At 39.8% G+C, this 20,069-nt stretch overlaps 1 protein-coding gene across 9 annotated transcripts in view; it reads left to right on the plus strand.

The window, feature by feature from the left end:
- arvcfb (ARVCF delta catenin family member b) overlaps positions 1-20,069 on the plus strand; it is a 378,373-nt gene that overhangs the window by 81,516 nt on the left and 276,788 nt on the right. For all 9 annotated transcript variants that reach the window (XM_049470443.1, XM_049470449.1, XM_049470448.1 and 6 more), the window contains exon 2: positions 10,806-10,890. The gene's annotated coding sequence lies outside the window, so the exon portion shown is untranslated. The remainder of the gene's footprint in view (positions 1-10,805; positions 10,891-20,069) is intronic.

A 20,069-nucleotide genomic window follows, 5' to 3' on the forward strand; every position in this document is an offset into this window, starting at 1 on the left:
CATTTTACAGCTTCCTCTTTTGCCTTGTCTCTTTGGACTATTTTATTTTTTAACTCTTCATTCATCCATGCCGCTTTACATTTTTTTACTGTAGATTTTTTTAGTGGTGCATGCTTTTCAACCACCGGCATAAACAAATTCATAAATATACTCAGAGCTTTGTCTGGGTGTTGCTGTTTGTATACCTCACTCCAGCATATATCTTTCACATCCTCAATGCATTTTTCTATGGTAAACTTTCTATATGACCTTTTAAGATAACTATTGGTGCAGTTTTTGGCCCTTTGGTTTTTCTTGTTATAGCCACCATGTTATGATCACTGCAGCCCACTGGCACAGACACGGCTTCAGAACAGAGATTTTTTGAATTTGTATAAATATGGTCAATACATGTTGATGTTTTTTTTGGCTGCTCTATTTATAACCGTTCTTGTTGGCTCATTTACAATTTGCTTTATGTGACAGGTATTTAATGCATTTAACCATTTCTTTTTAAGTGGGCAAGACACTGATAGCCAGTCAATATTTATGTCTCCTAACAAATAAAGTTCATTTTTTTCATCTGACACTTTATCCAACATTTCTCTCATCATGTCTAAGTATTTATTGTCTGCACTGGGTGGTCTATAGCAGCATCCTACAAGAATAGGTTTCATATGCGGTAGATGAAGTTCCAACCATAAAATTTCAAGTTCATTAGAGAACAAGTCAGTTCTTATTTTTACTGCAAACTGTGTCTTAATGTAGATTGCTATCCCACCACCGTGACTGTTCTGTCTTTCCTGTAAATATTAAACCCTTGTATTTCTATTGCTTCATCATCAAAAGTTGAGTCAAGGTGTGTTTCAGAGATGGCTAATATGTGGATTTTATATTCATTTAATATTTTGGATATTTCGTGAACTTTATATCTTAAACTACGTATGTTAAGGTGTGCTATTTTCACCCCTCCCTTTGGTCATTTTGTTGACGATAGCATTTTACTGTTAAATCCAGATTAATGTTAGTGGTTCATATGTCTGAGCTTCATCTATGTAGTTTTACACATTCTCTCTTTGTGTGTGTGTTCTAGTCCGTGTACGTACCACAGGACTTGTACCCCTTACTCTCTGACCACCCTTTCCTTTCTTTTCATTTGTAAAAGGAGGATGAACTACCAGTTTGTCATATCTTAGATACGCAATGTCCCCCTTCTCTTTTGCAGCTTTCATGGCTGGGATAAGTTCCTTCCTTTTTTGGCGGACAGCTTCAGTATAGTCCTCACTAAAGTAGATATTGCTCCCCTTTAAGTTCTTGGAGTTTGCTAAGGCAGATGTTTTGTCCTTGTACCTGAGAAACTTTACCACTACAGAACGTGGTCTGGATTCTTTGCTGTTAGATTTCCCAGTGCGGTGGGCTCGTTCAATTTCTACTTTTGTCATGTCCATGTTTAGTTTTTCTGACATCATTCTTTTTACTTTATCCTCTGTTTCTGCCCAGGTTTCATTCACAGTTTCTGGAATGCCATCCACTACAATGTTATTCCTTCTAGACTGACTTTCCAGATAGTCCATCTTTCCAGTCATTGTTAACATTGACTCACACATGGTCTTAATGTCCGTTTGCATAGATTTCGAGTCTTTGTCAATTAACTTTGTGTCCTCTTTCAAATCATCAATTTCCCTTTGAGAGAACTGTAAGCTAGCCTTTTGCTCACATGTGTCTCTCATAACCTCGTCGACTCTTTTATTCATATTCTCCATTAGTCCCTCCAAATCCCTTGAAATTACTCTCTTGTTGCTTTATAAGCTGTAAAAAAAAGTCTTTTTGCTGTTGTAGCATTTCTTGTACTTGTTGAAGAGAGACACTTTCCTCACCTTTGGGCGGCATGTTCGAAATGCGAACCGTTCAGCTCCCGGCCTCAGTGCAGAGCGGGATCTAATCCGCTTCGTCAGGGTCATGGTCCAATACACTACTGCTGCCCCGGCTAGTGAATTGGGACAAGACTGGAAAAAAAAAACGCCCTTATAAGGAGATAGGGAGCCCAAAAACGGGTGGAAACTAAAGTCACGCTGAGCCGAGGGAGGAATGTAAACATAAGCTCACCAGGGAAGCTTTTTATTTTATTTTATTTTTTCATTATCGTTGAGTTTGTGTGTGTGTGTGTGTGTGTGTGTGTGTGGCGATGTGGCACTATTGTCAGAGTTAATAGAATATTGTACTCTGGCACAAACACACATGCATGGCAGCTCAATACAAAGCAAACATTATCATATTAAAGCTTAGCATTTGCCATTAACATCCCCGACTGTTCATCTCTATTACACATGCATGCACACACACACTCACACACATACACACACACACACTCAGTGCCCTTTTCTCTGTGATGTATCACTCTGCGAGTCGTAATTACTGCGTTATCTGCTGCGTGTTTGAATGATTGAGCTTGTCAACGGACATTAACTCGTACAGCGGCCCGAATTAAAGGAATAGTTTGATAAAAACACACACATTTACTTAACACCCCCAAGGCATCTGCTTCCTTCAAGACCATGAAGGTCATCACTGATTGGAGACTCTTATAGACACCCACCCACATCGGTTAGCATAGCATTGCATTAAGTGATTAAGTGATAAAGGCCATTGAAGAACTATGTTACTAGCTCACCCACTCAGAAAGCATGAGGTCAGCTGTGCTCTGCTGGAGTGCCAAGAAGCTGCAATCTACCAAAGATAATGGAGCCCAAACTCAGGGTATTGTTTTTACACCTGAAAGTCTGATCACTTGTGTGTTTGTTAGATTGAATTTTGTACATTTGTAGCAGAAATTTATTACATTTAAACATCATCATCATTATCATGTGCATCAACATCATCACCATGATGTTTCTATGGTCCGGATCAGTTGATGAGTTTGTTTATTTGGAGATTATTTGGTTTCTCCCTCTGTTTGGTTTGTTTTCACACAGGCATATAAACCACTCATTGTCTCCTCTGATTGGTCAGAGCTGTCTGTGTGGGAGCAAGAAGGTAAATATGGGACATTCCAGAATTTTGGTACATTTCCAGTCCCACCACTTATATTTCAAATGTACATATCCAAAATATCTAAATGACTATTTTTTGTGAAAAATGTACTTGTTATAAGACAAACTGTAAAATATGGTGGAGAAATAAGCTCCTTAGATATTATTCAAAAGACTGAATACCTTTGGACCACCTCAAAAAATGGCCATTTTCTCTTGTCCCACACATTGGGTGACCAACTCCTTTGGCAAATTTAACAATTAAAATAAGCTCTAAATAAATGACTTCCTCTTGTGTATTGTTGATCTGCATCTCCTTTACTTATGAAAACAACTTCTTTGGTCTACATTGTTTTGCATGTTACAGTTTTTATGCTATTAAGTTGTGTCCCACAACATGCGCTCAACCCTGTTACCATAAGGAATTTTACCTGCAGAGAAAGAGTTAAAAATATTTGTCTACTGGCACAAAGGAAGTGACATCACAAGGACATTTTCTGCCCACATGGCAAAACCAAGGGTAAGTGTTCTAACAATTTTCGAGTTTTTTTCCCAAATATGTTTGTCCAAGTTGTGTGAGTCACTCAGTGAACTCAACCCTGTTACTCATATTGTAAGACTAATGAGTAGAGTCAAAATTTACTTTATATACTTATATAACCATGTTTGTCCTTGAGCTTGTATACATAGCTAAATTTTACAGTTAGCATCTGTTCCTGGATTAAACCACAATTAAGCCTAGATTTGCAACCCTGTTACTCACAACCCTGTTACGGTAAGTTACCAAATATATTGCATAATTTAATTAAGAAAAAAACTGCTTTGATACCTGAGCTTGACGAATCAAACTTTTTGATAGTCTATTACCTGTATTTAATAAATATATGACTAAAAATGATCAAAATGAAGACCAAATTTTCAGAAGTGACCACCCCTGAAATGTACCAAAATCCTGGAATGTCCCAAATAGCAAGTATATTCTGTGTTCTGGCTGCTTTAACACGCATTTCCAAACACAGTGTTTGTAATGGGAAGTGCAGCGCAGATGTAAATGTAGTAAACTGAGTTGTGCGACTGTGAGTAGTGAATGCTGTACACACCACGTGTGTAAACAGCATGGAGCAGCAAAGACAGCGTTGGTTCATAGCTGTTGTAATTTAGCGTTATCTGTCTAATATATATCATATTAAACTGCACTGTATCGCCAGTTCATCTTAAATTAAAAGAGTATATTTAATAGTTGGGTCGGATCGAGACCGGGTCACGTTCTTACCACAAGCAAACCGCTCCAGAATTCGTTCTGAACCGGACAGAGACCACCTCTTGTAGCTGGTCTCAGTCTAGTTGTTTTGATCCCACCCGAGTGTGATGACTCGGGTGTGATGAAAGGAGGTGAGGTTTGTAAACATCTTTGCCCCGGAGACGCTTCAGTGCCCCGCCCTTTGGCCGCTCGTGTCACAGGTTCACTGGTTCCTGACCAGCAAGACTGTGGGGCCAGAACGGAACCAGATTTTATGGCTCAGAACCTGTGATTTTGCGGTGGAAGCGCAAAGAACCGTTCGGGAACCTGGCACCAGCACCGGCACCATGCAGGTGGAAAAGTGCCCTGATTAAAAAAATAGAGGATGGCATAAAATTGTTCCCTCTGCCGCTCCATAAAAAGAGATTCTCAACTTTTGGGTAGTGCACCCCTTGGTGAGAGATCATTGACTGTTGGACATTCCTCTACAACAGACCATTGTTCAGTTGATTGAAACCGAATTGTGCTTACTCGGAGTAGAACTGCTGCTTCTTTGCGTTGAAAGGGGCCAGTTGAGGTGGTTTGGGCATCTGAGGAGAATGCCACCAGGATACCTCCCTAAGAAGGCGTTCCTGACATGTCCAGCTGGGAGGAGACCGCGGGGCAGACCTAGGACCAGGTGGAGAGATTATATCTCCACTTTGGCTTGGGAACACCTAGAGATCTTCTGGTCAGAGTTGGAAAAGGCTAGCCCTGGGCAGGAAAGTTTTAGGGCTCTTTGCTAGAACTGCTACCCCTGTGACCCGACTTTGGATAAGCGGTAGAAGATGGATGGATGGACGAATGGAAGGATGGATGGATGGTCTGGACTGTGGTTCTTGGCTCCTTTAACCCCTTCAGAAGTCTGGACCAATCAAGGCAGTTGCAGAATCAGTGTTAAGACAGTTCAACCATTGGGTCCAATTTTGAAACAAATACAATCCTGCCATTCCCATTCAGACTCTGATTCAGATTAGATAATGAAACACTGACCCAATTAAGGTAATGACTCTGCTCTGCTTTTCTGGAAGCTTCTGAAGACGATTGAGGCAACCCCAGTCGTGTATTTCCTCACTGCCGTGAGAAAAAGCTTAAAGCTGCCCTCTCTTTGTCTGCGCTGTGTGAGGCTGGCGCTATCTCCCAGTCCGGCTCTGACCAGCTTTCAGCCAGACACTCGGCGTCTGGACCAGCGGCGCTCTGTCTGTCTGTCTGTCTCTGTCTGTCTGCAGAAAGCTCTTCTATCAGCAGTGTCAGGATTACACCCGGCAGAGGAGACTCATTATGAGTCTGCAGCACTCAGCTTTACGGAAGTCTGAGGAGTTCACATGTCTGAGTATGTGTGAAAGTGAGGCTGTGAAAGAGGATGTGGACGCAGGGCCGGTTCTCAGGTAAGATGACTGAGAGTATGTCGCCTGTAGGGGTAGTTTTTAGTTTTTTAGTCCATGGGTTCCACTCGGGGTTCCGTACAGTGTCAGGGTTTGTACGGTCATGAAAAACCTGGAAAAGTCATGGAATTTGAAAAAAGCAATTTCCATGCCTGGATAAGTTTTGGAAAAATAAAAATACCCAGAAAGTTTTGGATCAAGTCATGGATATTGTGACGAAGAGGAGGCAGGATGCAAATACAAGTCTGTTTTATTTTTCATTGTTGCAAAAGAAACAAAGAACAAAACACTAGGGACCTATAAAGAAAAAGGTTACTGAAACAAACAAGCCAAAATAACAAAGAAACAAACTACAAGAAGGCCGAAAGTAATAACATAATTTACATGCAATAAAAACAAGATAACATTCAAACATTGGCATTAAAAAACAGACGCCTACATCACAGACCATTTTCTTGAGCCCGACCCAAACAGACCCGAGGAAAGTGATGGAAAATCTTGTCCCGACCTTGCCCAAGTTTGAACCAATCACAGCCAGGATGTAAGGAACTTATTTGAGTGCTCTGAGACTGTGATTGGTTCTAATCACCACCTTGTTTCTTAATAGATTAATATAAATGCTTTATACAGTATTTTGTGCATCAAAACGCTAGAGAAACAGAAATGTTTGCAGATAGAAGTTCACTAGTGAACATGATCACGCTTTCTATAGTGAGGTTAAGACATTTTAGACACTCTGGCTCACTAAACCCTCTTATTCTCCATCCAAAGCACCTAAACTACCACTTTCAGCACCAAAATTGAACCGTCAGACAGGAACTGGTGGGGAGAATTCCTGCGTTCTCTCTGTGTTTGGTCTGAAATAGATGTTGGTTTTAGCTGACGGAGAAAGCCGTGGTTCTGCAGGCTGTAGAAGCAGCACTGTAACAGGCTTTGTTTGTTCTCTTCTGGAGAATTATGTACAAAACTGCGTAAAACATTTCATTTATCAACCCAATAAAAGCGTAATGGGAAACCTGATGGAGTTGTGCAGTTGTGAAATAAACACGAGGGCTGTGTCCCAAATGGCCGCGTGTTCATCTTCTAGGTTGGACAATCCATTAGCTCTCCAGCTATGCAGTACAGAGTGTGTCGAATGACAGCGCTAATGCTAACCGTTAGCCCTCACGGCTCCCGCTGGAGCTCTAAATGTCATGGCTGTTTTAAACAGTCTTTTTCCTCTCTGCAAATGAGCTTTTTTTTCGCCGCATCTCTGTCGTCAGCTCTGTTGTGCGCTAGACGTTCATTACAGCCTGGTTTGACATCGGGGAAGAGGAGCGGTGAATTAAAGGGTTGGGTACAGCGCTGTGATTCTGTTATGAGGTGTTAAAGTTTAATAGCCCACATGTCAGTCCAGCTTTTGTAGAAGCGAGTTTTCCGCTTGTTCATTTTCACAACCGAGAAGCGAAGAGCAGAGCTAATCTATTAAGCCGACTAAACGCTTGTTTCAGTTTAAAAAACTCTGTTTAATTTCCTAACAGGAATGCGTTTCTGCTTTCGGTTTTGAGAGAAGGATTAGATTTAGACAATTTATAGCATATATAGTACCAGTCAAAAGATACATAAACACAACACAACATAAATTATAGATTAATGAGTTGTAGATTAATTCAAAAGTCATATAAACTATAAATAAATACATATAGGGCCCTATTTTATCAATATATATTATTAAGGAAGAAAAAAATCCAAACCTATATATATATATATATATATATATATATATATATATATACACACCTTCATTTAAAAATAGCATTTTTTGTTTACCTGTGTTGCCTTTGACTAATATTGAAATTGGTTTGATGTTCCGAAACATTTAAGTGTGACAAACATGCAAAAAAATTAGGAAATCAGGAAGGGGCAAACACCACTATATATATATATATATATATATATATATATATATATATATATATATATATATATATGAAGAACCTTATATATGTACGAAGCACCATACATATATATAGTGCACGAGTCAATTTAGGGCGTTTTGGCGTCTTTGGATTCATGAGGGCGCAAAAAATATGCCTTGCTGTGCTCAAAACATGCAAAAGTCTTGAACTAATTCTCTTACTTAATCATGGGCGTGGTTCATTTTGGGTGTAACATGAAATAAACCAATCAGTGCATCACTTTTCATTTACTTTAAGAGCCAGGTGAGCTCTGACTTTGGCACATTCGCATCTCTGTGCATCTCAACAGAAGATAATGATCTAAAGATGTTTACACGCTGTGAAGATACACCAGCAGCTCATTTAAAGGGAACAGTAATGTTTTTATTCTTTATAAACGAAAAGTAATTCTTTATTCTGTTTATTGTTGAGTTAAAAGTCGGGTTTGTTCTCTGCAGTGCGTCCCGTGTGTTTAACGAGCAGGGATATAGTTTAATTTGAATGTTTTCCACCACCAAAATAAAAACACGCCAGAAATTTACCTAAATGCACCTTACTTTCAGACCACCACGCCCATCAGAGTAGATTTATTCCTAAATTTTGTGGGGTAAAGGTGTAAAAATATAGACTGTTGATGGGGTGTAAGATAGCAAAGAGCATTGTGACTCTCTTTGCTCAAATTTTATTATAGGGCCCATGAAATTGTGTTTATATCCTACAGACACCATAATAATACTGGATAGGCCTCCATTTGCACTATAGCCAGCTTCAAGTTGATTTTCTTCCACCTGTTTTGACCCTACTATCTATGTTTCTTAGCAGCAATTCAAATTTATCAGACGAGCTTATGTAGGCCCAGTCTTCTGCTGTCCAGTGTTGGTGGTCTGTGCCCACTGCAGCCTCAGCTTTGTGTTCTTAGCTGACAGAAATAGTCTATTGGGTGTGTTTTGTTCATTCTATGATGCTTTTCTGTTATCCACAGTTGTACAGTATAGGGTGTTTATCTGAGCTACTGTAGCCTTTCTGTCAGCTCCAACCAGCCTGAACGATCTCTGTTGATGATCCTCTCTCGATTCAACAAGGTATTTCTGTCTACAGAACTGAAGAACCAGTTACTGGAACGGTTTTCTTTATTATACCTTTCCAAGTAAACTCTAAAGACTAAAAAGGAGTATCCCCTGCCATCTTTTTCATTTTTTGAAAGATGATGAGTTTTTTTTTTTTTTTTTTTTTTTTTTTTTTTTTTTTTTTACAATTACCCAACCCACTCATTAGGACTCCCCCTATCACCAGTAATGCCCCAACCCACCAGGAGGGTGAAGACTAACACATGCTTCCTCTGATACATGTGAAGTCAGCCACCGCTTTTTTTCGAGCTGCTGCTGATGCATCTCGCAGCGGCTCGGTTCCGATACATCAGCTCACAGATGCCCTGTGCTGTGGACATCACTGTAGTAGTGATGTGGGGAGAGAGCGCCATCTACCCACCTGGAGGGAGCAGGGCCAATTGTGCTCCCTCTGAGCGCCGGCAGCTTGATGGCAAATCTGCATGAGCTGGGGTTTAAACCTGCGACCTCCCACTTATAGTGGCAGCGCTTTAGACTGCTGGACTATTTGGCGCCCCAGTATGGGTTTTGAACTTCTTGAAGCTTTTGGAAGTTGTTCTTACTTCCCCAATGTCTTGTTTTTTCCTTTGACTCCACCTAATTGCTGATTCGCACCCAGTCCACTCTTCCTACCCCTTCGTTTTTTAGACACTTTGAGCATGCTGGGTATGCAGCATGTTATTATAGGGCTTTTTAAGTGCCTTTACGACCCGGCGTGCACTTAAGCACACATTCCAGTAGTGCTTACTGTAGAAGCAGCACCATTACCGGATGAGTTACTGCAGAGGTTACGAGGGGGAGGCGGCTGCCAGCAGGTCAGATAATAACACATGCTAAACTTTGCTGATGTTTCTCAGTTGCACTGTCCGTGCACTGGTTCATGTGGCACGTAGCCAGTCACAATCACATGACCTCACCTAGAATACTGGATTGGTTTGTATTGCCTTCCACTGTTCTGTTCAGACAGTAGGCCCGATACCTCCGAGTAAACGCAGGGATTCATATGGAGCCCTATATGTCTTCATTACTGCACCACTTCAAAAGTGTTTATAAACAGAGGGAGGGAGTGAAAGGGAAGAAGGGAGGGAGGAGGAAAGGAGGGAGGGAGCGAGGGAAAGCCTCTTCACTTCGTGGCTCATTCATCATCCGCTCCTCCTTCCATAAAGAGGCCCTTGCTCTGAAGTGTCCCTGCGAGAGGAACACAGACTAAATTAAATCTAGCAATGTAAGGACATTAATCCTGCCTCAGCTTCTGGCCACGGGCTTACTGACTGTGTACAGTGTGTGTGTGGGAGCATGAGTACAGCTGATCTGAGGTCAGTTCATGGATATTGTTTTTGAAATTCTTTATAAGAAACATTTTAAGACATTCCAAGCTGTGAGAATTAATTTTAGGGATAAATAAATAGATATACAGCTCTGGAAAACAATAAGACACAACCTCAGTTTCTGAATCAGTTTCTCTGATTTTGTTATTTATAGGTATATATTTGAGTAAAATGAACATTGTTGTTTTATTCTATAAACTACAGACAACATTTCTCCCAAAGTCCAAATTAAAATATTGTAATTTAGAGCATTTATTTGCAGAAAAAATGAGAAATGTCTGAAATAACAAAAAAAGATTCAGAGCTTTCAGACCTCAAATAATGCAAAGAAAAAAAGTTCATATTCATAAAGGTTTAAGAGTTCAGAAATCAGAATATTTGGTGGAATAACCCTGGTTGGTTTTTAATCACAGTTTTTTTCATGCATCTTGGCATCATGTTCTCTTCCTCCACCAGTCTTACACACTGCTTTTGAATTTTGGATTGCATGCACTACAATACACTACAATAACACAAACATTACACGAACATAAAAAAGAGTTTCTAATCAGCATCTTCTCTTTGCTTGATGATCAGCCGAGCAGAGCAGAGCTGAAAGTGAAGTTCTGGAAGTGTGTGAGATAACGAGCTGGTGTAGAGCGCTGACCCTGCAGAACTCATTTCATTATGTTCATTAGGATGTGAAAGGCAAAAACCCGGCCTTTCCCCTGGAGGTCCGTGACGGGTCTGAATTGATCTCTCTCATGTTTGTGTGTGTTTCAGGCGCGTCGTGTTCAATCTGAGGCTCGGCACCTGATGGCTGTAATGAGGATCTGAGCTTTTATATGGGTGTCTCTTCACACTGAAGGTGAGTAAGGCTCTATCTGGTAGCGTCTGGTGGATTTCTGGTCACTTGTAAAGTCTGTTTCTGGGGATCCAGAATAAACAAATTGTAGAATTCATTTTAATTCACTTCTTATGATCATTTTATGTTAATAGTCGGCAATAAGCACTAAACATCTGACCCGTGAGGTTGTTTGAACTATAATAAACGATAATAAAACAAAAAGAATAATAAAATGCTTCTCTGGTGAGCTTTTGTTTACATCCCTACCCCCTCTCTCTCTCTCTCTCGGCGTGACTTTAGATTCCACTCGTTCACGTTTTCCCACCCATTTTTGGGCTCCCTATCTCCTTATAAGGGCTTTTTTCCCCAGCCGTGTCCCAATTCACTAACCGGAGCAGCGTTGGTATATTGGACCGCGACCCTGGCATCACAGGTTTGATCCCGTGTAAGGAGAGGTGTGTTTATTTATTTATTTTTTAATCCTTTCTTCTTGGGTTTACCTGCTTTGAGATCAACTGTTCTGCAATTGGGTTCAACAACCCTCTGGGCTGGAGAGCTACTAGTCTGTAGCATTCCATCCCCTTACACTTCATTTTCCAAAACTGATTTTTTTTTTGTGGCCTGCCACAAAATGGCTTGGAAAATATCTGGCCCACAGCCAAATCACATTTGGAATAACCATTGCACATTTGGGAAAAAACAGCTTTGGTTATTTTTCAGTAAGATTTTGTGGACTGATGAAACTAAAATTAAGTTATTTGGATGGCGGTTATTTATGCATGGAGATAAAAAGACCCACAGTAAAATCTGGTGGTGGTTCCATCATGCTGTGGGGCTATGGGACCAGTGCAGGTACTGGGAATCTTGTCCTTACACTTCGTCTTCCGCTACTTCCACTATATATGATTAATAAATAAAATCGTCATTTAAAAGGTGCTTTTTATACTAATTCATTATATATAGTCTGATATTAAAGTTAGTTTGATGATCTAAAAAAAATGTAAGTATTACAAAAACGCAAAAACAAAAGAAAGGGGCAAAATAATTTTACACACTACTGTATGTAATAATCTAATTATGGGGGGGACAAACTACGGCTCGGGGCGTCATTTGCGGCCTGTTTCCTTTTTTGGATTGTCCCGCAAAGTATTTTAGAAATAAACTAAAAGTTGGCCCACTATTAAACAGGCTTTTATAATGTGAGATTCAAAAATTTGAATTTGAATGTTAAAGTTGAGGGTCACATGGATTTCAGTCAAGATCAGCAGATTCTTGAGAACAATGTTGAAGAATCAGTGAGAAAGTTGAAGTTGAAGCGCAGGGGCTGGATCCTTCAACAAGACAACGACCCTAAACACTAAGCACTGCTCTAAATCTACAGTCATGTGCACTAGTTATTCATGCAGAGGAACAAATACAACATTCTGTAATGATCATCTCAGTCAATCCCAGACCTGAATATTATTAAAAGAAGCTGGAGGATCTACTAAATATTGATGTAATTCTTCTGTTGAGGGGCCTAAGTTTATACACCTGCCTAATTTAGTTTAAAGAATTATTGCACACTTTCTTTAAACCCTATAAACTTCGGTTCACTACCCAGATATCACTGTGTTTATCTGCTATATGATTTAACTAAAATTGCTGATTCGAACAGGCAATGATTTATTAAGGAAAAACATGAAAATGATCAGGTGTGCCCAAACTTTTTCATACCACTATAACGGTAAGTTAGATTTTTATCAATTTATCTTACTATATATTTGATTATGTTCATTTTTGCATCTTATTTTGTGGCCATTAAAACCGTAGCTGTTGGATCAAATCTTCCTACTACAACACTACAATAAATACAATATAACCATCATTAAGCACATTTAGAGAAAAAAATATAACTGATCCTTATCTTCTCTTTAGAAAAGATAGTCCTGACAGAAGAAGAGTAATTGCTTATCCATAACGTACTGAATGCAGCGTGACAAAACGCTATCTTGAGTGTCTAAATCAGATTAGCCGAGTGAAGGGAGAGACTCTGGGAAATCGATATGCGCTCTTATCCAAATTCACTTTGGACAGTCCCTTTATAATAGTTATCGAGGCTCGCTCTGCATCCCTTTGCAGATGGGAATTGATCAGTGGATGGAGGTATTTGGCAGCGTAGAAACTGGCCTTGATCTGTTTCATTTAGTTCTGAAGTGGGTCAGTCAGTCGATAGCCGCCATCGTTCCCAATATGTCGTCAAGATAAGAGGAACAGTTATTATATCACCTGTAATATTGACCGTTCTGGATTTTTATACACACAGACTAGCTGCTCTTCATTTAACAAGCTATTCACTTAATGCAAATCCTGCACAGCTGGTTGGTTTCTGACTGGTTTGAATGTCAGCCTCTGCTAAGCTTCACTGTAAAAGACCTGATGGTGAACTGTTTAAGAACATTTTTGAAGGAACATCTAAACAGAACCTAATGAATATTTTGGCTGCAGTGAACAATAGTACACCTCTCTAACTGTTAAGCATGGGGGTGGATGAATCAGTACTGATATAGGCTTGTGTTGCAGCCAATGGTTTGGAGGAGATTTAAGAATGAATTTAATCTTCTTCTTCTTCTTTTTCTTCTTCCACTATTTCCACTACTTTTCCTTCCTCTTCTTCTTTTTACACTTTCTTACACTACTTCCACTATATTTCCTGCTTCTGCTTCTTCTTCCACTTCTTCCACTACTTACACTTTTTCTTCTTCTTCCTTTTCTTCTTCTTCTTCTTCTTCTGCCACTACTTCCACTATATTTCCTGGCTCTTCTTCTTCTTCTTCCACTACATTTCCTGCTTCTTCTTCTTCTTCTTTTTCTTCTTCTTCTTCTTCTCCTCCTTTTAAATCTTCTTCTGCATTTTCATCCCTGTTTTCTTCTTCTTCTTCTCCTCCTTTTACATTTTCTTCTGCATTTTCTTCCCTGTCTTCTTCTTCTTCTTCTTCTTCTTCCACTACTTCCACAATATTTCCTGGATCTTCTTCTTCTTCTTCTTCTTCCACTACTTCCACAATATTTCCTGGATCTTCTTCTTCTTCTTCTTCTTCTTCTTCTTCCTTTTCTTCTTCTTCTTCTTCTTCTTCCTTTTCTTCTTCTTCTTCTTCTTCTTCTTCTTCTTCTTCCACTACTTCCACTATATTTCCTGGATCTTCTTCTTCTTCTTCTTCTTCCTTTTCTTCTTCTTCTTCTTCTTCTTCTTCTTCTTCCACTACTTCCACTATATTTCCTGCTTCATCTTCTTGCACTTCTTCTTCTTCTTCTTCTTCCTTTTCTTCTTCTTCTCCTTCTCCTTACACTACTTCCACTATACTTCCTGGATCATCTTCTTCTTCTTCTTCTTCGCTTCTTCTTCTTTTTCTTCTTCCACTATTTCCACTACTTTTCCTACTTCTTCTTCCACTACTTCTCCTGCTTTTTCTTTTGTTTCTTTCTCTGTTTCTTCTTCTTCTTCTTCTTCTTCTTCTTCTTCTTCTTCTTCTTCTTCTTCTTCTTCTTCTTCTCCCTTAACATCTTCTTCTGCATTTTCTTCCCTGTCTTCTTCTTTTTCTACTTCTTTTCTAATTTCTACTTCTGCTTCTTCTGCATCTTCTTCTTCTTCTTCTTCTTCTTCTTCTCTTCTTCTTCTTCTTCTCTTCTTCTTCTTCTTCTTCCACTATTTCCACTACTTTTCCTACTTCTTCTTACACTACTTCTCCTGCTTTTTCTTTTGTTTCTTTCTCTGTTTCTTCTTCTTCTTCTTCTTCTTCTTCTTCTTCTTCTTCTTCTTCTTCTTTTTCTTCTCCCTTTACATCTTCTTCTGCATTTTCTTCCCTGTCTTCTTCTTTTTCTACTTCTTTTCTAATTTCTACTTCTGCTTCAACTTCAGCTTCTTCCACAACTTTTTCTGCTTCTTTTGTTTCTTCTGCTTTTTCTTCAGCTAATTCTGCCTCAGCTTCATCAACTTTTTCTGCTTTAGATTCATGTTGTTCCTTCTGCTTCTGTTGCTTCTTTATCGTCTTCTACGTCCACTTCTCCTTGAGCTTCTCATTCCCTGCTTCTTCTTCTTCTTTTATATAATTCTAATGGGAAAAAACATTTTAACTTCTGCAGCTTCACAATAAAGCTGTTTATTGAAGTGTGGTGAACATGTCCTCTATGCTAATGTTGCCTCCAAAAGATGACAACCTTATTCAGGCCTGCTCTCTGTAGCTTGTTGAATTATGTAACCACTCCGGCAGCAAGAAAGTTTTTAGAGTTTTTAAAGACTTTTAAAAGTTTTTAGATTTCACCTTCTTACTGCATCAAGTGAAGACGTGCTTCAGAAGAGACGTTAGAGGGGTACATTTTTCTGTAAATTAAATCCCTGCAACAGGAGGAATGCACTGCTCCAGCTCTGGAGAGAGAGACAGCAGAGAGAGAGAGACAGAGAGAGAGAGAGAGTGAGAGAAAGACGAGCGAGGAAGGAAGACAAGGTCATTGCTGAACAGTTTATAAGACGAAGCAGGCCTTAATTACCTCTCTAAAGTCTGAATATGAAAAGACGTTTTAATAGTCAGTTAGGAAGTGCATATTAATCTCTGGGCTGAGGGCCAGATACAACAGGCTTGTGTGTGTGTGTGTGTGTGTGTGTGTGCATTAAAAAGACTCACACATCTTAGACAGCACCATTAATGCCCAAACCATCACCAGCCAGTGGTCAGACTGGGTCCCATTAAGGACAGTGTTTGTGTGTATTGGACAGTTTGTCTGTGCTGTATATTATATTATAGTGTGTATTAGTGTATAATTAGGTCCCCATTAGGGTAAATTCTGTTTTTGGGATGTGGCCACTGTGATATTTTAACCAATAAGGATTATATTTTCAGTAGTGCTAAAAGGATTGTCATCAGATATTAAGGAAATATGAAAAGCTTAGGCACTCTTGTCATCTCTTGTCAACAGAGCTCGGCCAGTATTTTCTTACTAGAACTTTGTGTTACTTCACAGAAATCTGTGTTCTTTTACTTCCCTAAAACTAATTCCCCACCCCAAGGTTTTTTACTTTTAAATACACAACAAAAATGTCTAAAACGAATAAAGCATGGCCATTTCAAAGCAACTAGCCTAGCTATTTAGCTGTATATGTATCAGGCTATTGTGTAATATACAGTCAAAATAATGCTAGATAAAAATGTGTTCTTTTGAAGTTATAAACATGCCAGTCCTGCTTAAAATTTTATAAACAGTTCCTAAACTTTGAAAAACGCTTATTTTTGTCATATCTGCCTCGCCCTGCAGCGCCCTCTCAGGTTTAACAGTGCTATAGGCGAGGATGATGTGTTGGTGTACGTTGGTTTGCATAGTGTGATGTGTCTGTGTACCAGTCAACCATATACTATATACAATCAAACCTCTACCACGGGCACACTTTTCTGCTACAGCAGCTCAGCCAATCAGCTTTTCATCCTGTTCTGCCTCTAAACACATACATCACCCAGTGCCCTTTACAAACTTCCCATTCAATTATTATTATTATTATTACTTATTTGGGCAAAGGGTGGAGTCAGCTAACGTCAGCTAAGGCAGAGAGGTTAGTACACCTTATAATAAATTTACATTGTAAAAATCATAAAAATATATAAAACACTAAATTAAATGAGACGATGCATTTCCTGCATTTCCTAACTTTTGATTGGTACTGTACAGCTGTCCAAGAATTTAGCTTATTGACAGAATGCTGTTGGTTTAAATCCTAATGATAATGAATAGTGAAAAAAGTTACCCTTACCTTTTTATGTCTTCTTTAAAGCTAGGGATTAGCGTTATAGCATTAGCGCTGTTAGCATCTTTCTATTTCAGACCTGTCTCTGTCTGTTTTTAAACACTGCAGCCCATGATGATGTTGTTGTTGTTGTTGTTGTTGTTGTTTATGAGGATTTGTGCAGAGTTGACTTTCTTTAGGCTAATATGTGCTGAAGCCAGGCGGCTCTGCTCGGCTCGGCTCGGCTCGGCCAGCGTTCCTGAAGCTGCCGGCCTCATTGTCGTGAATTATTTATGGAATGTTCAAATGAGGGAAAGTTGAGTGGTTTAGCTAGCTGGGTTTGCTAAAGCGAAAAAGCTCATAGCGACACGGTCGGACTTAATGAAATCTATTATTCTCTTTTCCGAAGCGTCAAACAGCATTTGGGTGCTTGTTTACCAGCTCGCGTCGGGTAAAAGATGATGGATGGCCTGCTGTTCTGCGGGGCTCGTTAGGATTGTTTTGCACATGTGGAGCGTGAAGTCTCCGGCTCTCCGCCTCCTCTTTAGCGGAGAGAGAGAGAGAGAGAGAGAGAGAGAGAGAGAGAGACGGTGGATTGGAGCTTCGGTGAGCGTCGCTTCGTTGCTCCTGCTGATCTTTTAGATCAGGGTTGTGCTATGCTAAGGGATGGACACGAGCAATTCTGCTGCTGTGTAAAACTCTCTCTCTCTCTCTCTACTGCTGCCATTTATTTCTTTTTCTCCCTCTCTCATAGAGAGGTCCATTCACTGTGTTAGACGCATAATCTGAGCAGTTCTTTGAAAACGAGCTCTGCAACAATGCTTCTACACGCAGACTATACTCTCAGCTTTTTTAAAGCTAAGCTGTATACTCTCTCTGTATTCATGTGTATTAAAAGCTTCTACTCTACCTATCTCTATTTAAGCTTTCACAGTGGATGAAGTAGATGTCTGTCTATTCTGGTGCAGTGCTTCAATGTCTTTATTTGTAGCCCATAACAATAAAACCACCTGAGCCATCAAGACTTAAAGGTGCACTAAACCCCATGATTTTTGCTGGTTTTGCTTTCTGCTCAAATGTGAAAAAGGGTAAAAACTGGGGGAAATAGTTTGGGAGAGGCACTGGGTGATGTATGGGTTTAGGAGCATGGCAGAATGGAGAACAGAAACATTATCCACACCTATAGCACAGTTGAACCTGAGAGGGCGCTGCAGAGGCAGAAATTACTACAGTAAGAGCGTGTTTAAAGGTTAGGAAAACACTTTACTCCTCCCCACAGTACAATTTGGTGGTGGTTCCATCATGATGTGGGGCTGTGGGACCAGTGCAGGTACTGGGAATCATGTTCAAATTGAAGTTCGCATGAATTCCAGTCAATATCAGCAGATTCTTCAGAACATTGTTTAAGAATCAGTGAGAAAGTTGAAGTTAAAGCGCCGGAGCTGGATACTTCAAGACAAGACAAAGACCCCAAACACTAAACACTAAACACTGCTCACAATCTACTAAAGCACTAAAGCATTCGTGCAGAGGAACAAGTACAACATTCTGGAATGATCATCTCAGATCACCTCAGTCCTCAGACCAGACTGGTTAAAGCTATAGGTAGAGTTTAGAGGCTTTTATTTCTGCTAAAGGAGGATCTACTAAATATTGATTTCATTTTTCTGTTGGGGTGCCCAAATGTATTCACCTGCCTAATTTTGTTTAAAGAATTGCCATTACTGTTAGCATCATTAGTCCATTAGCCTAGAATTTAGAGCCTGGTTGTGCAGACTGATGTAGACTTGGAAATGGCGCCTATTTGGATGTACTCTTAGCCAGGAAACACACTGTATACAGTGGAATTGCCATTGGAATGCACGCTTTGAGGTTTTATGGTACTGATCACACATCAACCTGAATCTGAAAGCTTTTCAGATTCCATCTCTACAGCTACTTCTGCTCATTAGAAGTGAAACAAACATACTCTTTATAAAACAGCAGGACGACAGCTGGACCCTGAACGATGCGGTCAGCTTGACTTTCACATCTCTTACACCTTTTAAGGGTTGCTCTTCCTTCTCTGTTGTGTTGCCTCATTTGTATGCATCTGGACACTTCGCTGTGCACCGCCGTCACCATGATGCAACCGGCAATAATACTTCACTTCCACTGAGATTTGAGGCATAGGCAAACCAAGTAAACAGAGCTACTCCTCACCCGTGCTGGGTTTGGATTGGTTATATGCTGAGAAAATGGGTGAAAATGTTCAAAAATGAGCCAAGAGAATAAAACACTGGCATTTTACTATTGTACTAGTTTCATTTTAAAGTCTTACAGTATAGTAAGACTGACAGTCTTCCATTGTACAACCATTGTTTTTTAAAAGGTAGCTAAAACACTTCACTCGGTACCACTTTAAAATAAGACTACCTTTATAAAGGGTTTATAAATGCTTTATCATTAATCATTAATAATCAGTTATAACACATACCTAGAAAGGGCAACAAAATGGATCGCTGTGGGTTCACTATTTGGCAAACAACAGGTCATTGTTTCCCTTTCTACGTATGTGTTATAACTGATTATTAATGCTTTTAAGGCATTTACAACCTAATTAGTAACCATTAATAAACTAATTGTAAACCATTTATAAACCCTTTACAAAGGTAGTCTTATTTTAAAGTGGCAGCCTTTGCTCTTTAACAGCACCATATTTTTTGCACTACAAGGCGCTCCGGATTATAGGGCGCACTATCAATTAATGTCTATTTTCTGGTCTGCTTTCATACATAAGCATACATGCACCGGATTATAAGGCGCAATTTAAGAGACACTTAACTTCTAATTCCGCTGCGGGGTCAGGTGGTAGCTAGCTTACTAAGTTAAGTAAAGCTAAGCTAAGTAAACAAAACAAAACTGTAATAAAAAAGACTTTTTTAAAGTCAAATGAGTGCTGGATGTTAATCTACACAGGGGATTTCTCCCCTAAAAACTGTTTATTTGGGTGAGTAAAGCTCTTCTGTTTATTTACAGTAAGCTTAGAGTCCCAGATTTTTCCAGCACTAAGCTGGAGAATTAGCATTAGCCGCTAACTGTGCTAGCTAATGCCGCCCAACAGCACTACACTGAGGAAACCCTGAGTGTTCCCTGTAAGCTAGGGAGATCTTAGCTAGAGGTTTGTCCCACATAGCTGTACATATATTCACCTCTGAATGACGAAAGAGCTAGCACAGTTAGCAGATAATGCTAATGCTGCTCCAGTAATGCTAGCCTGGGTTAGCAGCAGGGTACAAGCTGATAATACTCACATCAGAACTGGAAAATGCTAGTGCTGAGATAGCAGAGATAGCTGGGGTTAGGAGCAGACTACAGCCCAATAATACTCAGATCTGAACGAGGAAATAGCGTTTAGCAGCTAATGCTAATGCTACTCCAGCCTCGGCACTGGAGAACTAAACTAAAA

The sequence above is a fragment of the Astyanax mexicanus genome, chromosome 22, assembly GCF_023375975.1.
Source record: "Astyanax mexicanus isolate ESR-SI-001 chromosome 22, AstMex3_surface, whole genome shotgun sequence".
NCBI lineage: Eukaryota > Metazoa > Chordata > Actinopteri > Characiformes > Acestrorhamphidae > Astyanax > Astyanax mexicanus.